Here is a 24283-nt window from a genome sequence, read left to right on the forward strand (position 1 = left end):
GACTTTATTTTTACATTGTGCGAAGCCCTCCGGCAGCGGCTTATGCTAATCGATTTTCCCAGTTCCCAGCCCTGGGTGTCTAGCTATCTCCAGGCCAGTTTGCATTTTTCTTTTTCTTTCTTTCTTTCTTTCTTTCTTTCCTTCAATGTATCAGAAAACCTGAAGCTCGCTGCCCGCGAGTTTCCTCCGAGTTTCCAGGTCAGCGGCATTTGCGCTCCTCTCCCCCTCCTTTTTCCAGCCCCCTGCGCTTAAATTCTTGAGTCTGGGGAGCCGGTTCAGTAACTCTGAATTCATTTTTAAGTGGCGTGCCTTGTTCCCCACCTTTTAACAAGAGGTGCACTTTAACATGCGAACCAGTAACCCGATCTACACGTTTACAAATTGGCAATGAATTAAAACAACAACAAAAAAGCTCCATGGAAAAAGAAAGGTGGGCTAAGTAAGGGGGAAATGTGGGGGGTTGGGGACAGAAGGAAAGGTCAGGAAAAGAGAAGATTTCCCACCCCTCCTTCCCACTCCCAATCCTAGTGCGCTCTCGATACACCCGGGCTGCGCGCAGAGGCTGTTTGTAATGTCCTCAATACCAGCAGGTAGACGTGGCAGTTTTATTGCTTTACACCCTGCAGCTTGTTGTTAACACTGTGAAGGCGTTTCACCCCCTACGCCCCCACCCCGTGCTTGTCTATGTTTTTCGCTTTATGCTCGCAGGTGCACCGCTTTCCTTGCCAGCTTCCTGCAACACTGGCTGCACCCCAAGCAGAGTATGTCGTGGCAGGGCCTCGGAAGGTCCCTGCACTTGAGCACCGTATCCAGAGCGCAGCAGCCTCTATTTGCAACGGGATTTTTTTTTTTTTTCCTCGTTTCTTTGATAGCTGAGGAAGCCGGGCAGGCTGGGATTGTCTGGGTTGTAGCTTCAGGGCTCTCAACCTTCCCCTATTAGTTAGTGGCTAAAATCCCTGCACTCTGTTCCAGTGAAGCAGCTGCACTGAGGTGGTAGTTGTGGCGCATGGTAAAGGTCCTGCTGAAACCTGCTAGGCGACCCAGGCTGGGCTCAGAGACAGTCAGGGGCTGGGAAGTGGAACGAGCGAGCTAGGGGCCCCACTTGGTGTGATATCTCTGCGCTTGCGGGATGGCATCTAAACTTCAGGCCTGACTATCAGACTTTCCTACCAGTATCAAGAATGGAAAATTGGAGAATGGAAAACAGATAGTGTGACCCACACACAACATGCCAAGGTGGCGCACCACGAGTGGCTGCCAGGTGTGGCCTCTGCCACCGGCCACGGCGCATAGAGTTCGCGGCTCAGAGGCTATTTACCGCAGGACTTCTTCCGACAGTCATTTCTCTCCAATTGAACGCGGCAGATTGGCTTCCCAGTCCTTCATTCTGGTTTCATGGGTGACGGTAATGAGCTGAAGTAAGGCGGTTGGAGTCACTCTCGTTTGCACTAGTCCAGCCCGCACCTCCAGCCCTTCAGGAAGGGGCAAAAACTCGGGATCTTTGGGGCCTTGCAGGAAGGCGCACACCTCAGGGGCTCCAGGCCCCGGCGCCGGGTTAGGCGCCAGCCGGGTCCTGGCTCCTGCTTCTTTGTCTCGCCCGCAGGGGAACGCGGGCCAACCCTTGCGGGTGGGAGGAGGAGGGCGGGCAAGGCCCTCGAAGTCTTTATCATTCAAAATAAAAGTAAACCCTGCTATCTGGGGTAGGAGGCCCAAGGCTCTTTCAGGGCATGTAGTAGGTGAGGGTTATATTCACTAGGCAGGATTTGAGGCCTAAGCTGCTTTTTGCTTTTTAAGGTGTTGAGATGTTGAAATTTGTATTGCGAGTGTCAATGTTATTTAGAGAGAAATACTTGTGTATTGCCAACACAAGACCTCCCGGGTCCGCCGGAGGCCACTGTAGGAGGAATGGGCTCTTGGGTCAAAGAATCTCCTGCTGTTCCTGGTCTAAACCGGTGTTTGCTCACGCATGTAGACCTGGAAATGCTTGGGGGTGCCCGAAGTGGTTTTGCAGCCTCACGGACCGTAGAAGTACATTCACACCAGGCAGGACCTGCATGGGTTTGGTTGCTAAGTTGGGCTCAGTTATCACTTTAATTCTAAAGAAATTAGACCTGGATAAATGGCCTTTGAATTCAAAGAAATAACTCGGTATTGATTTACATAGCTCCTTCTCAAAGGGAGACATTGATGGAAAAAAAAAACTTGCTAGTCTTTTCCTCATTCAATATACTGTAAAACTCTGTTTGTGTATGTATGTAAGGAAAGGGTGCCTGATATCCTGGAAACCTGCACAACTTTCTCCCCTCCCCCAACACACACACAGCAGTGAAAGCTCTGGGGCACATGGGAGCTGCCTTTTGCCAGTGATGGCATCTTCAGGAGTTGCCAAAAGTATCAGTCTACACAAGGAAACACTGAATTTGGTGTTCTTGTCTGTGGTGATAAGCTGTATTGTCCATATTAACACCCTTCTCTCTTAGACTCCCCCAAATCCAGTTAAAAAGTGGCCTCAATTTACCCCATGTTTAGAAAGAGTCTTACTTAAGTTTGGGGATAATATTTTCCTCATCTCTCTAGTCCTGGGTCCCAAGAATAGGCAGCTAGGAAACTCTGACATGACACTGGCTCCCCCAGGGGGGTTCACAGAGTTTTTCAAGACTGTCCAATTTGGAGAATGTTAACTATGCATGTCCCAACCTACAGGCTCCTGCTGCAGGCATTTTCAAACCTGGAGTCCAGTGGAGTTATGAAAACAAAGCTAACCAGCTCCTCAAACTAAATATCATTTGCCTTCTCCATGACTCCATTCCCAAGTGTGTGAGCACTCAAGGCTTTCTTAATAGAGGGAGCTGATGCGCTGGGCCCAGAATTAATTCAGGAGAAAAGTAGCACATGTTTCTACCTTCTCTAATTTTAGGATTGTATACAGAAGTTGGCCTGCTTGTCTGCTCTCTCCCCTCAAATCCTCTCTTTTTTTCTCTTTTAACAAGCATCGGACCCCACTCTTAATGCAAAAACGTTCCTTTTTCTCTAAGCCCAGGAAAAAAAGGGCTCAACAGTGTTTAAACACTTAGAATAAAACAAGGTAAATGCTGATGTCTGTCTTTTCAATCTGTAGGCTATGCTAAGGTTGAGCTCTCCATATTCGCCCTGATGGGAAATATATCAGGGCAAAGAGAGAAGGGAAGGGGTGTTAGAAGTCAGCTTTAAGCAAGCCAGTCTTTGGAAAGCAGGGACCCCTGACCATTGGAGGATAAATACAGCCCTATAGTGGTAGGGAACAAGTATCAACAGGAAACAGTAGACTATTTTTAGGCATAATAAGGAGTTAATATAGCTGTCTTCCTAAATGCCTCCAAGCATCTTCTGTTTAATTCCTTCATCCCTTCATCAGCAGTAACAATAACAAGGTCACAGAAAATGCCTAATATTAAAGGAGAGCCCCGCTTGGGACAACTCTTCAGGAAAACCTGGGATGAAAACATCCCCTTGCTATCATGTCAGTTCTCTTGTTATAACAGAAAAATAAATGAAAACCATTTTTCATGAGAAAGAGAGAGGGTGAGTTTGTTTTGTGTCTGACTATTCTTGGGATATATATGAACTGGTGACTTTTATACTCATACCTGTTCATAAATACTCCTTATATCCTTTATTTGGGACCATCCCAATAAATGGAAAGGTAATTTATTAGTCTTTTAGCAAAACTTTTTTAGAGGGCAACAGATTTGAATGACCTTAGAAGAAGCTAAGGTTGTTTGTTTTTGTTTTTTCACATCCCATTCTCCCAACTGTGCCTGTTCATTCACTCTCTCTTTCTCTCTCTTCTCTTTTTTTTTTTTTTTTTTGGTTCAGAAAAGAGATCCCTTGAAAACACACACACACACACACACACAACTAGGAGAAAGAAAGTCCCCTTCCCACTACCCTGGGAATGGAATAATAATAATTTTTTTTTTTTTTCTGGTAGGTTTTACAAATTTTGTGCAGAGAACACAAACGCTCCTCATCCCTTTCACTCTGTTGAGTGGGGCCCTTCCCTCACAGAGCTCAAAGCCTTCAGTTCTTTACACATTGAGAGGTTGTGTCCATTTTGCTGGTTCATATTTGGATTTGCTCTTTACTCGCACATACTTGGTGAGGAGGGAAGGAGAGAATGGGACAAAAGCAGGGGACATAGAGAGTTAGAAAAAGAATATAAGAGAGTGGACAAAAGAGTATGAGTTTGAGTCAGCTTCCTTTTGTGTTTAAGTTTTCTTCCTGGTCCTGTTTGCTAGGTACCATCACCCCACAATGCTAATTGCACAACAAATGAACAAAACGAGAGCTGATAAAAGCAGTCCTATTACCTGCAGATCTACACCATGTATATTTCCTCTAGGGTCAGGAGGTGGAGATGGGGGTGGAGGTAGGACTGGAGGTGGGGGACCTAGACCCCCCACACCAAGCTCTTCATCCACTAGTCTTCTACACCTTTCTCCTTTTCTCCTCCCCATTTCCTAACCTACTTTCCCCTTAAACAGCCTGGGCATCACGCTGCCCACTCTAACAGCTGCTAAGTCGAAGCAGGAGAACCCTTAAAAAAAAAATTACACAAGAGGTCACCCTCCCCAGACAAAATGAACCACTTTAAGAACGATGCTCAGGGGGCTCAAAAGTCTGGGGCCCAAGAGTTTAAAAAGCAAGGGTAGCCTTTCAGGATATCAGTTCAGCAGTCTGAAAGAGACACGCAGGAGTCCTGGGCTCTCCATGGAGCTGAGATGAAGGAAGGAACGAGGGACAGGAGCCAGGAGGCCCGGCAGACGCAGAGGGCGACTGAAGGCTGGCACCGCAGCTGGCTCCCACGCGCTGCCGTCTGCGGGGAACCAGGGGCCCGATAATGGAATTCAGGAGGCAGAGATTCTCCGAGAGCCAGCCACTGTCTTGTACAGATTTGTAGAGAAACCCTCACTGTAATTAAAACCGTACAGTCAGATTAATTCAATGTGTTACTCGGCAGCGTTTTTAATAGTAAAAATCCGCTTTAAAATTGAATTAGGGTTGAAGAAAATTTCTGCGAGACTCGCCGGATTTGCCAGCTTTCATCGAAGGCAGCCTGGGCTGGACTTAGGTGGTGGATGAATGGTAGTGTCACTCTCCTCCCCCAAACCTCACCATCCCTGACTGGGGAGGTGGATAGGGGGATGCGGGGGCTGAGCAGCAAGGGGTGCCAGTTTGGCCGCTAGGCTGGGTCTGGGGCCTGGGGTGAACTCTTCTGAGCTCAGGCTATGCACAGATTTTTGACACCCAGGATTACCCTCCTTTACTACCCTCTCTGTGAAGTTCACTGCTCGGGAAAGGCGGGGGGTAGAGAAAGAATAGAGCCCTACTGTATCTTGAAGCAATTTCCCACTGTGTGTTGCTGCGGGAGCTGGAGGTTGGAGCCCTCTCTGGCCGCTTGAGTGACAGACAGGAGAAAGTTGTGGTTCTCCCATGTACCCCCCACCCCCTTGCAAACCTTCCAAAAATTAAGAGCATTATTTCAAGCGCACTGTCAAAATGTCTCCCAAGCTTTGATTTGGCTGGCCGCCCCTTTTTTTCCCTCGCCTCCCCACTCCACATCCTTTGCGTTTCGCGTGGTCGTGAAATAAAAGCTAGTATTATTAAGGTTTTCTTTTTAAAGGTTAGACACCTTGGAGCTGAAAACTTGCTCCAAAGTTCCTGCGAGACGTGGCAACTGAGTGCTGAGAGGCTCTCACTTGAGAGGGGCTTAGTGGTTAGGATAGAGAGCTAACCGGGGTCTTTCTCGAGGCCAAAGGGCTTTTTAGGGTTCTAGGCTCCATCTTCCCCCACGGATCCGGCCATTTCTGTGGGCTCCTGGGTTGCTGAATGCACAGGGGCACGCGCACACACACACAACCTGGGACGCAAATTCTCTAACGAGTTAGTCACATCACCAAGCCTAGGAAAACAAAAACCGCTGTGGGTTCCTGTTCCTCCGGCAACAGCGCGCAGACGCTTTAATTGCCGCAAATTGTCACTCTGTCCCCTTTTCATTTTCTCGCTCCTTCGTTTATTTTTAGTACACTTCAAATGCCTACACATTTCCCTAGTAAGGAGAGCGCGGAGCAATTATTGCCTTTGCCTTCAGGGCCTGCTTTGCCAATCACTGAATGGGGATGGAGTAAACAGGGCGAAAAACGAGGTGCGTTATTGGTTTTGCCTATTTCAGTCGAGGACGGTAAATAACTCTCCCTACCGCTCCACCCCTCCTTCTTTGCTGGATCCCAATTATCTGGAAGAAAGGAGATGCGCCCCCCTCCCTCCTGCTCCCCATCACACCCCACCCCATGTGCGCCAAGTTTTACTCGAATCCAGCAAATCCCGTCAGAATTGGCTGGTTCCTCAGAGATTAGTTAGGAAGAGAATTCCACAGGGACCCAACTCTTAATTCTGTATTGAATAGAAAGACCCATCCTGGCAGGCACTTTTTCTACCCCTACGCAGGAGCATAGGGTCTTTTTTCTTTGAGGGCTACTTGGGAAATAGAGGCCCCCAGACAGGTGATAGAGAGGCCCCAGAGGCCCCTTCTCCATCAAGGCAAGCTTTTAGATTGGTTTGGAGCAGTTCGGACTGTTAGAACGGCTATCAATTGACATTGCTGTTGTTCTCAATATTAGGCAGGAATTCTTAAAGGAGAACTTTACGTTTCACGGTGAAGTGTTGTCTTGAATACTACTGAGGTCTGTTCTGCACCCTACGGTTTCTTTTCTCTGCTTTCATGGGACAAGCAGAGCAGTCTGGGATGGGGAGGGAGGCAGGTGTCTGCTGCAGCAGCCAAGGGGGAGGCATCAAGCGTCCTGCAGATGGATCCGAAACAAATCAGTGCGGGATTAATTTGCGTGTCCACTCAATTGTCCCCAACTGCAAAAGCAGCGTGGGCCGCGCTTGCCGGGGCAGGTTTGAGTTACTTGCTTGACCTGGACGCGAGGTGTTGTCCTTGCCCCGGCCAGGGCTGGCTGAGACCTGGGACCTGGGACCTGGGACCTGACAGGCTCCAGGGCCGGCTAGTAGGACGTTTTAAAGGAAGGCAGTGAATATAAACTACTTCACTACCCCCTTTCTCTCTCTCTCTCTCTCACACACACACACACACACACACACACACCTCCTATTTCTTTTTTATGAAAACATTTACAAAAAAACCTAATTTCAGATCGTGGAAGTAAATTTCATGCTAGAATATATTTTACAAAACATGTAATCTTTCGAGGCCGGAAGATGTTTAATTAAAACCATACTTGACAAGTTGAGTTTCAAAGCGAAGTCACACCAGTGCGGAAGGCTAATTCGTATTCAAGATGTAGCCTGCAATTCAAGTTGTTTGAAAACGCCAGCCGGGGCAACGTGCAGCTAGGTCTGCTTGCTACCTGCCCAAGCGCCGGTGGACTCCAGAATCCTGCTCTTGGAACAACCGCCACTTTCCCACCCCCAACCCCGCCCCTGCCACGCTCAGCTGTCAGCTGCCCTCCGGTGCACAGGCTTGAGTTAGCTCCCAGGTCGAGAAAGAGGGAGAGAGTGGGAGAGGAAGAGAGAAAAAGAGGAAAAGAGAGAGAGAAAGAAAGAAAAGCTTTCTGGAGCACCTTTAGTGTCCTTAAAATAACTCCCGCGGGGCGGGGGTGTGGGGGCTAGGCACGCGGGACTCACTGGGGGAGCAGGGGAGCAGGTAGGGGCAGATGGAAAAGATACCTCCTGGAGGCTCAGTGGGACTGATGCGGGTCCTCAGCCTCCTAGTCTCCTTCTTGCCTCCTGGCTGACCCATGCTAGAGGAAAGGGAATCCCCCGGAAGCTACCTTCAATCCTAATGACCCCAAACATGGGGGGTGGGGTGGGGGATTGTTCTGCCCATCTGATTTGTGGGCACAGCTCTGAATCCTCAGGAAAAGGCAGCCTCTGCACAGTAGATTTCGTGTCTGCAGTCATTGTCCTTAATAATTTCCCTCTTTAACCTCCTTTGCTGTTTCCTATTAATTTGACCAATCTTAAATCAGAGGGGCTTGCTACGTGGGTAGCTTGCTACATGGGAAGGAAATGCACCCAGGTCAGTGTGTGAATATATATATATATATAGTTTTTTAATCAACTAGCCTTGCTGGCATAGGGTGCTAATGGGCAGCCATGACAGTGGAGAATGAGAAGGAGCCAATGGGAGGTCAGCACAAATGTGAGACAAAGAGACTTTGCAGGGCAGTCTAGGTGGGAGGTGAAGGTGCCTTTGTACAGCAGCTCCAGAGCCTGAAGTTGTGGCCAATGATGGGTTCCTGGTCACTGTCCAGAGCCCACACTGCAGTGTCCCTCTCTAGAACCCCCAGCCTGCTAATCTTTTCTTCTTCAGAGATGACAGTGAGTTGTCATCAAAGTTAGCCTTATGGATGATCTGAAAGCCTCCTTAGAAAGAGACCAGGACATGAATTTGAGACTTATGTTCATTTGATTTTGCCTAAAATGCTCAAGAAGAAAAATTTCTTCATTTATTCCAGCCACTTTTAGAACAAGGAAAGATAACTTTGCTTTAATTGAGGACTGTGACAATTATTGATTGGCTAATGGACTTTTATTATGGCCTATATTTCCTTTCAAACATACCATTATTATCCTATTCCTTAAAGCACAAAGAGAAGTCTAAGAAAAAGTGTTCTAAAATCCAAAGTGTTCAAGAACTATTTTAGATAACATGGCTATCTCATTTTGCACCCTTACAACACTCTTTTGATTTTATTGGACCAGTTTAGAGAAAGTTTACCTTTTTCAAAGACAATCCCAAAACACTATTGTGAGGAAGTTTGTCATTCTATACAGAAACTACCAGCTGGCTTTTCTGAAGGTTCAGTAGGTATCTCCTTCTTTGAAAATAGACATGGCTATTGGAAGCTATATGCTTACATGATACGTGATGTTAATACTCATTGGTCAAATAATATTGATTTTAGATGAACAGGTAATGCCTTGAGGTCACTTTTTAGTGTCTTGCATTTTAGAGGACTGGGGTGGGGCTCTGGTTCACATTCTCAAAAAAGAAACAAAAAGCCATGTTATAATCATAGGCCTGGAGGGTGACAAAGACCTAGAGACAAACAGAGGCATTGCTGAGGTGCTTTTAAGCATGACATTGAGCATGAGCTGAGTACCAAAATGTATGTACTTGTATTCGAAGCCTAATCCTACATCAGAGACTTGTGAATTACACAAAAGGGGATAGGAACTGCAAATGACAATCCCCACATGTTTTATTTCAGTAAGAACAAATGGTTTTCTTGTCACAGAGTATGAGCACTCTTAAGGATGCTGGAGGCCCATGTGTAGTCAGCAATTCTGGCGGGAATATATAGTGAGAAGAATATAAGGTGGTTGGTTGGTAGTGGTCAGAATGGTGCTGCAGCAAGGACAGGGAGCAGCCTTGGTGTGCAGAAGGGGCAGAATGGGTAATAGTTCCCAGCTGGCCCACCCTTTCTGTAGCACCAGAGAATCAATCTCATCTTTCCAGCCTCAGAGCATGGGTGGAGACCAGAGGCTTAGCCATGGTGGTGATTCATGCCACTTCTCTACCTTTCTCTTTTCTATCTTTCTAAAATTAGCAGCATTTCACAGAGGAGGGAGCTAACACATGGCTCTCACCCCAAAGACACTTTGGTGTCTGGGAAAGGGAGAGGGATGGAACACAGGTGTTCTAGTTTCCATCTCCCTGGCCAGCACGTGTGACTGGGGATGAGGTGGAGAAAGAGCAGGTTTGGGTTGCTTTCTCAGTATGGGTTGTTTTCTCAAGCCAGGCCTGCACAGGTAATGTTTCTGCTTTTGAGCACATTTGGTTAATGAAGTAGGTGTGATTTTCATGTGACAGATAAGGCTCAGAGAGCTTCAGCTTTGGCCCAAGCCCCAGGGCTCCGAAGGCAGCAGTCCCAGGATTCCTTGACTTCCTGCCAGGGCTCTTTAAACAGTCCCCTCTCCCCTGCCTTCTAACTTTTTCTTAAATTCCGAATACTTTAACCCTTGCTTGTAGTAATGTATTTGTAGTTCTAAACCGTGTCAATTTCCTACAGAAATCTTCAGTGTCTAGGCAAGAAACAATACTAAAACACTCTTTTTTATTTTTAAAGTGGGTTTTAAAGGCCTATTGTGGGGAAACCGAGATGTCAATGTGACCTGGAGGCGCAGTAGGAGCGAAATTCCATTGGCGGCAGTGGCAGAGTCTGGGCTGCGCCGGAGTTAGCTCACGTGCGTGCCTTATCAAGCAAATCCGACGGCCCCGGGCATGCGCACTGCATCCCTCAGGTACCCGCCTTCGTCTGGTAGTAGGGACTAAGACTTCCAGATGCGCAATAATTAGGTTTCCTCATTAAACAAAGGTTTCCCCATCATTCCCTCCTCCCACCGTTCTCAGCGCGGGAGCTCCTCACCAAAGCAAGCTGCTTACCCGTCTCCCCCAGCCCCACCTGCCAGTCCCCGACCCTACTTCATCTTAGGGTCCATTTAGGGCCCTCTGCCTTCCTCGCCATCATTTTTTTTTTCTTTTGACCTCCTATAAAGGATATTAAATTCGAATTTTCCCCTCGTTTTAGGTCCCCTTCCTCATCTCTCCCTCCCAGAGTTAAAAAATTCCCTACCGATTGGTCGATCCTGGGTTGGAAGAGGGCTTCAGCACCGCCTCTCCCTGGACCTCGGCCCACCCCGCCCCTCCTTGGCCGTTTCGGTTTCATGCCGAAGTGCTGAACTTGGGTGTCCCAGGAACTCGACGGGCACTAGGGCTAGTTGTCGGCCAAACCCAATCCCCCCCATCTCCAGGCATCAGCCTAGGCCGCTAAGAAGCCCAATGCGGGCATCTGTAGCCCCTCGACTACCCCCAATCCCAGTGTAGGGGGCGCTGCTCTTCGATTCTCAGCCCCCACCTCGGGAAGAAGCGTACTACGCAGGGAAGGGCTCCAGGAGTGTCCTCTCAACTCCTCCAGGACCCCCTGTGCGGGCATGGGGACCTCAGGGATCCATCTCCTCAGAGCAGGAGAATGTCCTTTTCTGGAAAGAGATTTCAGTAGGCGAGAAATAGGCACCGTTACGTTCGAAGTCCCCGGCGGGAAAGCTCGGTGGCAAGGTTTGCAGTTGAGCCTGACCCGCGCTCGGCATCGCGGCGAGGACCGCGCCCACACGCGCTCCTGGAATCGCAGTTAGCTCTTTCTTCCTGGTAGAAACAGGCATCGCTGCTCAGGCTTTCAATTACTCTCAGCTTACCTGCAGGGCAAACCGATTTGTATTTTTCCAGCAGAAATCTCCTGTCCCGGATACCCCCAAACTCCCCCTTCCCCCTCATCCAACCTTAACCAGGAGAAGGGAGAGATAGGGGTTTGATTCTCTGATATGACACGAATAATTGTCGCATCATGTAACTTCCTACATCTTGGTTTTAATTTTCAGTGAACCAAACAAAGATATTTGCAATTTTAAAATAAGCACTCGATTTAATAAATGGGAACATTGTGCAGGGAAGACTGTGCTCCCCCCGCCCCCCAGCCCCTTCAGAAGACGTTATTAGCTCTGACAGCATGCCGCTCAGGTTTGCGGAGAGGATTTTGTAAAGGGATGACAGACAGGAAGGCCAGCAATCATGCGCTCCTTGGGCTGAAGCTTTTTTTCTTTCTTTCTTTCTTTTTCTTTCTTTTTTTTTTTTTTTATCAGAATGTTCTGTTCGATGCCATTTATCCTTGATGATAGAAAATTGCGCTGTTGCCAGGACGCTGCTGCCGCCGCTGAAATAGAGGGCAGGAGCCACATTTCCATTTTCCGGCTTGAAAGCTATTCAAATGAATTTGCGGGGGGGTGGGGGGGAATCTAGCGATAAACAAATGAGAATAAATCGAGTTCCCCTTTCCATTCTTTTTCTTTAAATGGGTAGCTCTTCATTTCCCATATAAAGATTTTTGTTCATCAGTGTTTGTGAATATCTGGGAGATAGTGTAAGCCAACGCACAATTTATTTTGATGCTCTTAAAGTGACTAACCACATAAACATTTAAAAAGAAGTGCATGTCTAAATATATATAAAGTATAAGAATTATATATACATAGATCATGTACATAACATACCTTCACACAATTCCAAACTACAATGAAAGATAAACTCTTTCAGTAGCGTTTCAATTCAATATAATTTGCAAGCACTGCTGGCTATTGATAGTTATGGACTTCTTACTAGTTGTGTATATACAAGTATTGTAGACAGGATAATTTTTAAGGCCCTCCTCCCATGTTATGTATTTCAGGATACTATATAATTTAATTACCCTGTACATCTTAACTAATTAAAAAATCATCTCTATTAAGATATACAGATATACAGATAGATATAGATAAAAATTATCCTCTATTATGTGTCTCTTTTAATTTTCCAAATTTACGTTTTGTTTCTAAGTTAGGAAATACAAAAGAGTTGGTATGCTGTGACTCTAAAAATATGAAATAGAGGCTGAAGCCTGTCCTTCCCTTCCTTAAAACTTAGATTCTTTGCAAGTTGAAAAAGATCATGTATTGAACTCAAGGGATCACATCCAAAACAGGACATTTAAAAATGAGATCTGAAAAAATACAACCTATAACACACACATACTCTCTCTCTCTCTATATATATATATATGTGTGTGTGTATATTCTGTCTGTCTCTCTGTCTCTCTTTTCTCTCCCTGTGTCACTCCCTCCTTCTCTTTCTTTTTAAAATACGCTCAGGTATATATAATTTAATCCATTTCAAAGACCTGAATTCTTAACTTTAGAAATCTCAGATTTGATCTCCATACAGTATCCTGTACAGAACTGGCGAGTTGATTTCTGCACTTGGAAACCTCATAGATATTACATATTAATAAAGATCCAACCCTAAAATCTGGGTTTGCTTCTCCCTTCACACACACACACACACACATCTATATATACATACACACACACACACTCATATATACACACACATTAGCAATGTCTTGACAGAAGCTATAAAACTTATGGGGCCCTCACTGTGTTTTAATAATTAAATAACTTATTGAATTATAACACTAACGTTTTGTTTCAAAGTTATACAGCCTGTTAGGAAATTTTCAATGATATAAAGGCCTTTAAGACGCAAGGACTATTTGTATTCCCGATCTCAGATAGTAGTTTAAGCTTTAAAAAAAATCCGACATTTTAAAACTTTACATTTTTAAATAAAGCATGGGTCCCTCACTACTATGATTTTAACTACGTGACTGCTTCCCTGTGATAGGACACCGCTGGGCACACCAGGGCTGCACAGACAATAATAGTATAAAATTAGAAAGAGAAAGGCAGAGGGTGAGTTGTTATTGATGTTCCGAACTTTTCCAATAGAATGTTCAGGCGACTTCTTCCAGGAAGCCACAATTCCTAGTTACAGATTCCGAACAATCCTCATTATGGATTCCGAACAATCGAACAGTCGTAGTTCAGCTGAAAATTTCCTTGTTAAGAAATTCAGCATAACAATGAGAAAACAGTTGCCACCGTCAGATGAAGCTAAATAATGCAAGGAAATGGTCCAAGAAAGTCCAATTTGCTTGTTTGTTATGGTGAAAACAGTTAGGAGGCGAGCACAGAGTATGTAGGTACTGAGATTCTGTCTCCTTTATTCTTGGCCCTGGGAATTGTGTTCTGGACCAGAAGCTTCACCATCCAACTCCTTCTCCAGTTGAGGCAATTCACAAGCTTCTTCCGGTGAATTTCCCCTTCAGGTAGGAACTTGGGGTGGGCAGTGGGAGTCCAGCGCCGCCAGGACCGCAGAGGCGAAGGTGTAGGTGCTGGGTTGCTGCTGCAGGTGCTCCAGCACGTGGGACCCCCTTCCCAACTCCCTAGAAAGAGTCTGACTCCAAGCTCCCCGCATCCTCCGGCTCCACAAGGGACTGGTATAAAGGATGTTAGGAAAAAGTAGGTGGAACCTCCTTGGGTGCCAAGGCAGGGGTTACGCAGCAAGGACCCCCGGGACCCCGGCGTGAGGTAGTGTAGAGACCTCTCTCCCTGGTCTACCCTGCACTACCTTCATCTCAGGTCACCTCTTGGGCTTTGGCCAGGAGTACCGAGGACAAGTTTAGAGTGTGGCCTCCAGGCAGGGCAGGAGAGGAAGGGGGAGGAAATGGTGAGAGAAAAGACAGGGCGAGTGCTAACCTAAAAGAACTTGGAAGAGGGAACACGAGGAAGTTGTCCGAGAAATTCCGTACCCTGTGAAAAAGCAGGGCTCAGCTGGTTGAATGGGCTGCAGGTGTTGGGACTTCTTGTTGTATGGGTGTCTTTGTGTGGCTAGGCTTGCAGAGTTGTGGAAAAGTTGAGCTTTGGGTGGAACTTTATAAGCCGAGAGTGGAAACCGTGGGGTCACATTCCGGGCTGAGAAAACCTTCACCCCCTGCCCGGCGATCCTGTTCTCCTATAGAGTACTGAGTCCAAATAAAATTGCAAATTGGGCTACACTGTGGCGCGCCCTCTTCTAGGTAATGCAGGTAAAATCACAGTTACGTTTTTGGAGGAGGGGAGCTTCTCCCTTCCCAAGTAGTGTGTATACTAAGCATTAAAAATAAAAACGATTTTCTTTTCACCTTCTGAGATCCCAGGAATATGGGACTTGCCTTTTCTTCAACAAAAGAGCAAACAACTCTGAAAGGCTGCAGAAACACTCACCCTTTAGGGGTTCCAGTATCCAGGAATGTAACATGCAGTGGAAACACAAAAGCTCAACATTTTGATATTTTAAAAGATTTCCCCCTCTTTTAAATCCTGCTTATAAATGCCTGGTTGTAGCAACGTGAAAATGCTTTCTTGTGAAAACATGCAGCAGGGTTCCCTTCTCTTTTCATGCAAACTAGCAGCTGCAAAACATTCCAAATGAGCTAAAAGGTCATTATGGAGACTATTAATAAGGTGGCATTCCGTGCTGGCCTCATCAACCAACTGAAAGTCTGCCCCAGAAAATGAGAAAAGAGAAAGCAACAGTACTTACAAAGTACTCCAAATTCTGTATTGCCTTCCAAATCCCAAAGAACTTTTCATTGTTAGCTGTCCCTCGTGCTATTAACCCACCCCACTCAAGTTCAGTTTCCCCTGTGTTCAAGGGCTGCATTTCTACTTATTTCTTAAGTCTCCAGAACTTTGAGATGTGCAATGCAAACAGTAAAGAATCACATTAATCCTGCTTTGATCTCAGAAAGGAGATCATAGCAGAAATCGGGTCACCACAGAGATAGGCGCTGCTGTGAAAATGAGCTTTCGTTTTTTCTTTTTATTTATTTTTTTCCTTCAGGATATCTCCCTTGGCTTCAGGACATTCATTGCTTGCAAACTGGAGAAGTGTCAATATGAACTAAGAATAACTCGTAATTTAAAAGTGGGACAATTAAGCTTCTTAGAGCTGCTTTTTGTCTTATAAATCTAGATACTGGAGTTAATGTACTTACCATGTCTATTTGGTTATTTACATAAACACATTGGACCATATTCCAAATACATGCCCCAAACACAACCTCCACAGGGACTTAATTGCCTAAAAAAAAAAAAAAAGTTGCATTTTCTCTGCTGCCTTTTACCCTGGAGTCCTGTAAGCATAGAATAATGGTAGTTAATCTGCTTAGATAATTTAAGACTTAAAGATTAGAAGGCCTATATTGACAATTTCAAAAATTCAAGTCTGAGTGCTTTGGCTAAGCAAAGCTTAGGAGATGACAGGTGTGATAAAAGAACTGCCAAAAACTAGACTTTATTAAAACTAAAAAGTGTGATGTTTTTGTGGCTCTGAAAGAAATGATTGTTGTAATGCTCACTCAATCCAAATGTGTCCATAAACAAACAACTACAGGGATATTTTATTTTATGCTACCTGATATTTATACACAGAATACAGCATTTCTCTCTGCTTGCATATACACATGCAGATAAATTTTATAGTGCTTTTCAGCCCACATCCCATATATATATAAATATAGTTAATCAGTTAGTATAGTTAGTATAGCCGAGCTACATTCTCAACACAAGTGATGTGTGCATAATCATAAGCATTTGTGCTAAACACACATCCTTCCCCTCATTTCCCAATTTGCTGTGGTAGCATCAACATATCACAGGAGGCTACTTATGAAGCTATAGCTGCCACCCAGCTTTCTTCAAAATTTGTAGATTGGGAGGAGCACATGAAGATATCTGAATTTGTTAAAAATGCTATTCTCTTTCAAATTATTCCAGTTGAAGTTGATTTTCATTTAACTTCAATGGGCCAGTCTTGATGACAGCCGAAATCATGCTGACACCAAGGCTACCCAAATGCTTTTACTTGCAGGACAAAATACATTAAACTGCTTTGCTTCAAATATGTCCTTTTGAAGTGATTTTAGACCTGGTTTGGTGGGAGAACTCAAGTGGGAAAAGAAAGTTTAGGGAGAAAGAGGGCAAGGAGAGGAAGCAGGTGAAAGAGAACCACATGAATAGAAAGTGGGGGAAAGAGAAACCTTTTGTGGCCATAGATTATGTACTGTGAATTGTGGAGGCTATTTTCACATTCAATGTCTGCTCTCACTTTAGTGGCCTTCATTTTTTTTTAATCTGTTCTTCTAAATTTGCTACCATTAAAGTCAGGTTCTAGAGAATATGTAGTGGAAGCAACCAAAATATCCCTTTAGGAGATGTTGAGAATATGTTATTGGATACAGATGAACAAAGCATTGCATGAGGTGTCCCAGAATGCTTATTTTGGTGATATTTAGCTGAAAAATGTATTTGCTCATATGAGCTGATTTTTGTTTTGTCTTACTTGTGACTTAATTTCTTTCTACAGATTACTTTATAAGCTGACTTTACCCATATTTTGAAGTGATAGATATTTTCTTTCCAGAGGAGCAACAAATGTTGGTTATTTTTGGTCCTTAAAGATGGCAGTAAACATTCCATCTTAATTATATTTAGAGTTTTGTTAAAAATTTTAATCTTTTCAGTCCACTGTCTTCCTTTTATCAGTATCCCAAAAGCCTGGCATTTCATATGTGTGTAAGGAGAGAGAATAGACCTCCTTGTCTTCTTAATTAAAGTTTATACAGCTTGGAGAAAGTAGTAATTTTCTAGAAAATTAGATCATTTTAGATCACTATAGTTCCACTCTTCTCTCTTAAATATGGTTCTAAGCAAATCTTGCCCTTTAAAGACTATCAATTAAAAAGCAAAGATTGCTGGAGAAGTATTCTGAATTTAAAGTACTTAGATTTAGAAATCTGACCCTGCCTGTATGAGAGTAGGTATAAATGATAAATCCTACCCTGTATGTATTGGTGTGACAACCCATGTTGGTTTCTGTATCGCATATCAGAGTGACACATGACACTTCCCATCCCTGCTTATTGGAAACAGCATCATTTTAACTTCTCTCCTCATTATGGGGGTTGTGATTCACATGCACAATAGGTCCTTCTTAAGTCATGATTCCTTTTCTAAACAAGATAGAAACCAAATTTAACAAGGACATAATCAAGGTATTGAACCAAAGGATTTTTTAAATGACCGAAAAAAGGAATCATTTTCACATTTAAAAAATGTTATGCTTGCTTTTAGGAGATTCACCCAAAAGTTTTTTGTGGCTTTTCATTGCCTACAGAGGACAGACAAGCACCACTGTGGAGGACAAGCACCACTGGGGAGGCAGTTAGAGTCTAGTGGCGGCGGGGGACTTTAGAGTCAGACTGCTGAAAAATCTTCAGTAAGTTATTTTACTTCTCCAAACCTCAGTTTCTTTCAGTACAATTGGAATAATAATAGAACTGGTTTAAATGGTAATGGTAGAATTAAATGAGACAAATGCCTGTAAAATGCTTACCAAGATGCTTTGTGAAAAGTAAATGTTCGAAGAATACTAGTTAGTGCTTGACATTAGCTTTAATGTAATGTTTAACAAGGCCTTTTAGTTTCTACTTATGCATATACTATCCCCCTATTCTGGAAAGCCCTCCCTGGTTCATTGCCCACCTGACTGACTTCTCACCTCTCCAGCTCAACTCAAGTGACATCAGCCCTGGGGAAATCTCCAATGCTTGGAATTAGGTACCTGTTTTTATGCCTCCATAGTATCCACTGCTTATTTCTTTTACAGCATTTTGCAAGTTTTTTTTTTTTTTTTTAGTATTATACTTTAAGTTCTAGGGCACATGTGCACAACATACAGGTTTGTTGCAAATGTATACATGTACCATGTTGGTGTGCTGCACCCATTAACTCGTCTTTTACATTAGGTGTATCTCCTAATACTATCCCTCCCCCTCCCCCCACCCCACAACAGGCCTGGGTGTGTGATGTTCCCCTTCCTGTGTCCAAGTGTTCTCATTGTTCAATTCCCACCTATGAGTGAGAACATGCGGTGTTTGGTTTTTTGTCCTTGCAATAGTTTGCTGAGAATGATGGTTTCCAGCTGCATCCATGTCCCTACAAAGGACATGAAGTCATCCTTTTTTATGACTGCATAGTATTCCATGGTGTATATGTGCCACATTTTCTTAATGCAGTCTATCATTGATGGACATTTGGGTTGGTTCCAAGTCTTTGCTATTGTGAATAGTGCCACAATAAACATATGTGTTCATGTGTCTTTATAGCAGCATGATTTATAATCCTTTGGGTATATACCCAGTAATGGGATTGCTGGGTCAAATGTTATTTCTAGTTCTAGATCCTTATTGTAATTGTTGCTTTATTAATCTGTCTCCTTTTTTAAACTATAAGTTGTAGCAAGCAAGCACAACATAATATTTATATTTCTCAGAGCTCACAACTGAGCCTCATGGATAGTAAATAATATATGTACACTGAAAGAATATATATTCAATTTTTCTTTATGTTTTGTTTACATTTATAAATAAATTGCAACTGGATGGATTCTTCTGTCTTTAGCTTTTTCTAGCTAGTATTTCTCAAGATGAGTGCTCAACTTTGGGAGGTTAAGGCAGGAGGGTTGCTTGAAGCCAGGAGTTTGAGTCCAGCCTGGACAACAAAGTAAAACTCCTGTCTCTACAAAAAAATATATAAATAAATAAAATAAGAATTAGCAAGCATAGAGGTGTGCATTTATAGTCCTAGCTACTTGAGAGGCTCTCTTGAGCTCAGAACTTTGAGACTGCAGTGCACTCCGGCCTGGGTGACAGAGCAAGATCCCCACCTCAAAAAAAAAAAAAAAAAAAAAAAAAAAAGAAGAAGAAAAAAGGAGTGCTGAAGGGATCCTGTTATTCTCCCTGAGTAACTTTATGAAGAGGTTTGATTGTGGGCTCCATAATGAATTCTTGACATTTTCAGGACAAACTATTTTTGGTGAGTTTCTATCTTAATTGAAGAACTTATAAACATGTTGGGTTACCTGTCCAATCCTTAGACATTCTATTGTACTATTCAATATATGGTTTATGCATCTTTGTTGGATGGTGATTTGGATTATCTACTTGAGTGCTAATAGGTTTCAACTGCCACAATGTCCTAGCCAAGTGGGCTTCCAATGAATCCAATTATGTCATCACATATTATAGTTAACAGGGATTGGAGGGATCATAAACATTTCAAAAAGCTATTTAGATGTATTTCACTGGCATCTTGGAAGCCTACAACTGTTGAACAGAAATACAAGGAAGCCCTCACTGTCTTAGGCTAATTTGAGGGAAGACCAGTATAAACTATTGTATGTCAGAATTATAAAATATTGTAATCTATTATATATAACATATTTACATAAGCCAGGGATTAATATTCTGTGGCCAACACTCGTAACTGGATCTGCTTTAATTAGTAGGCCAGAATTCTTTGTATTTATTTCATTAATCATTAGGAACAGTTGTTACTAAAGTGTTTGAAAGCAGTCTATTTCCTTAAGGAGATTAATCACCCCCTGCAAAGCCAATTTAATTAGATCTGTAAACTCTCTTCCACCAAAGGGAAAGTTAAGCCAATTCCCCAACTTGGAGTTATCAAATGTTTCAAAGGCACAAGGTGTAAATTAACTAGGTTTTCCTGGAATAACTTAATAAATATATGTGTTAAGTGATAATAATGATGATTCCTGCTGTTCTGCTCGTGTAAACCATAATTAATGTTTATAAACTTTTCCCTAGCCCCTTTGAAAATTAAGTTAAGCACTACAAAATTACAAAAGAAAAAATAAATTTTACACCATTGTGAGAACATTAGAATTTCTATTAATGGTGAAGGGATATTCAGGTTTTCAAACTAAAGAACAGAGTAAATATTTTGATTTGGTTGCAGATTCAGAGAATGAACCTCACAGAAAGTTATAAAAAGAACGTGGGGAGGGTCATGCAAGTCTGTTTTCTTGCACCCAACCAAGGCACTCTGAAGCCATTATAGAACCTATACTGCTTGACATCCAAGACAGTGCTAACCCCATATATTCCCATGAAGGATTTGAAGTGGCTTTAATAACTGACATACAAGACAAAACAAATATTTTCCTCAGCCCACTCTCACTTTAGATTCAAGCTATGGAGTTGCTCACAGCACGCTAACCAAGAAATTTCTGCCAATGGAACTGATCATTAACTGGTTTTATTATTAACATAGAGAGCATGCATAAAAAACTCTTGATTTCTTTTTCCTATGTAGGTAATGTTGGTCCAGGAAAAGACAACCTCTCTCCTCTTTCCAAATATCAAAATTAGTTTTTGTCACATTTACATGGCCTAACTAGTCCATCTATCAACCATAGTTAAAAGATATTCAAACAATAGTCTACAACTTCTTTTGGAAGCCTATTCCTTGTGGTTGCTGAAAGGATAGTGTGAAAACTTTATTGTTTCAGATTGGACCTCCCAAGCTTGACTGTGAATTTTTATGCCTGAGTATGTAAAAATCTCCAAGAAAAACACAGCCCAAACCACCACATTTTGCTTGCTTTCAGGTTCAAACCCTATAAAACCACCACATTTTGTATGGTTTCCACCCCAAACCATAAGTTGGCATGAGATCTCACTAGACGTTCTGCTCAGGTCTAACTGAAATGTTTACCAACCTTGACAACGTTTTTTGTGAACTTGTCACTTATTTGGAATGCAGGTGAAACAAGCTGAGTTCTCAGCAATAGTTGCCTCATTTTGATTTCTTTACCCTATCCCCACCACCCAACTATGGACATGGGGCCATTTTGTTGTCCTCGGTTAATCATTGTTACTCCTTCTGTGACATTCTGCTGATGCTTGCCTTGGACCTTTCTAACACTTTTCTTCCCCTCAAAACTTACGTCTTCTGTGTGTCAGTCTCCCAGGTTATGGACTTTTTTTCTTTTTTCTTTTTTTTTTTTTTGTGAGACAGAGTCTTACTCTGTCACCCAGGCTGGAGTGCAGTGGCACGATCTCAGCTCACTGCAACCTCCGCCTCCTGGGTTCAAGCAATTCTGCTGCCTCAGCCTCCTGAGTAGCTGGGACTGCAGGTGTATGCCACCACGCCTGGCTAGTTTTTGTATTTCTAGTAGAGATGGGGTTTTACCATGTTAGCCAGGCTGGTCTCCATCTCCTGACCTCGTGATCCACCCTCCTTTGCCTCCCAAAGTGCTGGGATTATAGGCATGAGCCACCGAGCCCAGCCTCAGGTTATGGACTTTGAAGCTAATCAGATAAACAGTTTTGCTAAGGTGTTAATGAGATTTCAAAATTCTTAGGGAATGCACAGGGCATTAGATTGTGAGTTCCTTGTGGCAGGCATGGTCTCTTGCTGACAATTTAGAATTGCCAGATAAAACATGAAATTTTTATTTGTGAATTCTGACAACCCCATGACCATTTTATCTTCATCTTCTAGTAACTCCCACACAGTAACTGCTCAATAAATACTGATTGAAAATGAATACATAAAAGTAATGGAATATATATATATATATATTTATATACAAATAGAATATTTTTATTCAAATGGAATATATATATTCAAATTATACATATATATATATATATCCTTTGATTCTCCCTAAATCATATTACTTAGGGAGCTGAGTCACCTTGTAGTCCTACTTATATGATTGCAGGCTCCTGAGTCTTGTTTTTGATGGAGATTCGGGTAGGTGTGATCTTTGGCTTTTCTTGCTTCTGTTGTTTTCTTGTGATCATTGTTCTAGAGGAGCATCCATCTTCCTTGGAGGAGTCTGTAGACTAGAAAGGGATGAGAGGGGGAACACCTGCTATTGTCTCATACTACACAAAAGGAAGAGCAATCGTGAAAATTCGGTTGGGGGACTTTGAGAGAATGGGGAAGCTAAGTATTCACATCCTACTGTCATTCTCTCTCCACTGGAAATGGGAGTTCCCTTGATAACTACAAATAGGGGACTCTTCAGAGGCCACAGGGGCTGGGAGGGGAAGTCATAATCACAGATTGGGCTGACTTGAATCTCTTATAAATAGTCCTAATGCCCCCAAAGTCATAATCATGAGGATTCTTAAGGCCTCTGTGGAAGGGGAAAAACTGTGTGGCATGTTTATTTTATAATTATGTTAAATTATCAATTACATTTATCATTGCGACTGCTGTAAAATCATAAGGGTATTCTTATGTTAAGAGCTAGGGGCCATTAGACATAAAGACAATATTGACTTTGTCTTCATTTGTTGGATCTATTGTTTTTTTCAATAAGTTCCCGGAACGTTTCCAATATTTTATTATACCTCTCCTTTGGGGCAGTCAGTATCTTTTGGAAAAATGAGACTTGGAAAATAGAGACCTTAGTGGAAAAAGTGCTTATGCTGTAGGGACCTCTTGAACATATAATGTGTTTGTATGTTGTCTGTTTATTTATAGCTGTGACTAAAGTTCATGGTTGATATATTTTCATGTATTGGTTGCCCCTGAAAGGCAAGGGAAATACTTTAACCTTGAGACAAACCAGTTCTGAGCTAGACTGAGCCCAGAACGTACACTTCCACATACTAACGCACTCAAATTCTGTTTTGTAAATGGATTATCTCTGCCACTTGTTTTTTTTTTTTTTTTTTGAGATGGAGTTTTGCTCTTGTTGTTCAGGAGTGCAGTGGTGAAATCTCGGCTCACTGCAACCTCTGCCTCCTGGGTTCAAACGATTCTCCTGCCTCAGCCTCCCGAGTAGCTGGGTTTACAGGCATGTGCCACCACACCCGGCTAATTTTTTGTATTCCGTAGAGATGGGGTTTCACCATGTTGGTCAGGCTGGTCTCGAACTCAAGACCTCAGGTGATCCACCCGCCTCAGCCTCCCAAAGTGCTGGGATTACAGGCATGAGCCACTGCACCTGGCTGTCTCTGCCACTTGTTTATCTGATTTCTAGAATCTACTCTGGCCTCAGGCACATTGACAAAGAGAGGAAAACTATTTGCCATCTTGCTACTGAATTCTGTTCCTGTAACAAAACAAGGTCAAAGTGCTTTGAAGTCCCATCCAGGAGGAGTACTTTCAAAAGTATAGAAGGTTGGTTTTCTACATATGATGATTGAAAAATGTGGGTTTTGTAGTCAATTTTATTTTATCTGGAATGGAATTCTGGATCTGTCCTTTATTTGGTTGGAATCGACTTTCTTTTGTTCTTCTAGGCTCCGGTTTTCTAGTATGTAAAGGGGAGGTAATTACTGTATCTACTGTATAAGGTTGTTGTTAGAATTAAATGACCTATTTCGTGGTGAGTCTAGGCCATATATAGTAAGTGGTCAACAAAAGGTAGTCATGATTGTTTAATATCTGGAATAGAAGACTTTTTACGTAGAATCTCAAAATGTTTCTGTCCAACAAGTACACCTGTGTGGCCTGGATCTCACTTGTGGGCCATGATGGGAAGTGTGGCAGTAATGTCCCTGTACCTGGCTGGCCACATTCCTGGCCCCTCCCTTGAATGTCCAGTTTCTGGTTTAACTGGAAGTTGGAAGACAGAGTTAGAAGACTCTTGCACCCTCTGAGATAGCCAGGGTTGGAGCCTGGTGGAAGGTGGGTGAGGCCTCATTGGTGCCAACCCAAATTGCTTTTGACCTTCCCCACTGCTCCTCCTACCCAACTTTCTGAGGGTTGTTTGGGGGCAAATGTAGTCCCAGCCCTGCAGAGGTGATGGTTGGGCCCACTGCCTGGGGCTCTGCTGGGCTCCTGGCCCTGCCTTCAAACTTCTAGTGCTCTTCTGGCTCAACCAGAAGTTCAGGTGTGAGGTGGCCTAGTGTTTTGTGTTGGCCTAGGAGAGGGGTGGAGAACAACACTTGAGCAATTTATCTAGAGGCACCCTGGGGAATTT

General features: G+C 43.4%; 1 long non-coding RNA gene across 1 annotated transcript in view; it reads left to right on the plus strand.

Annotated features, from left to right (window-relative positions):
- The window catches only part of LOC113220139, a 46344-nt gene that overhangs the window by 8808 nt on the left and 13253 nt on the right, over window positions 1-24283 (plus strand). The window lies entirely within an intron of this gene.

This window comes from Piliocolobus tephrosceles, chromosome 8, assembly GCF_002776525.5.
Source record: "Piliocolobus tephrosceles isolate RC106 chromosome 8, ASM277652v3, whole genome shotgun sequence".
Taxonomy (NCBI): domain Eukaryota; kingdom Metazoa; phylum Chordata; class Mammalia; order Primates; family Cercopithecidae; genus Piliocolobus; species Piliocolobus tephrosceles.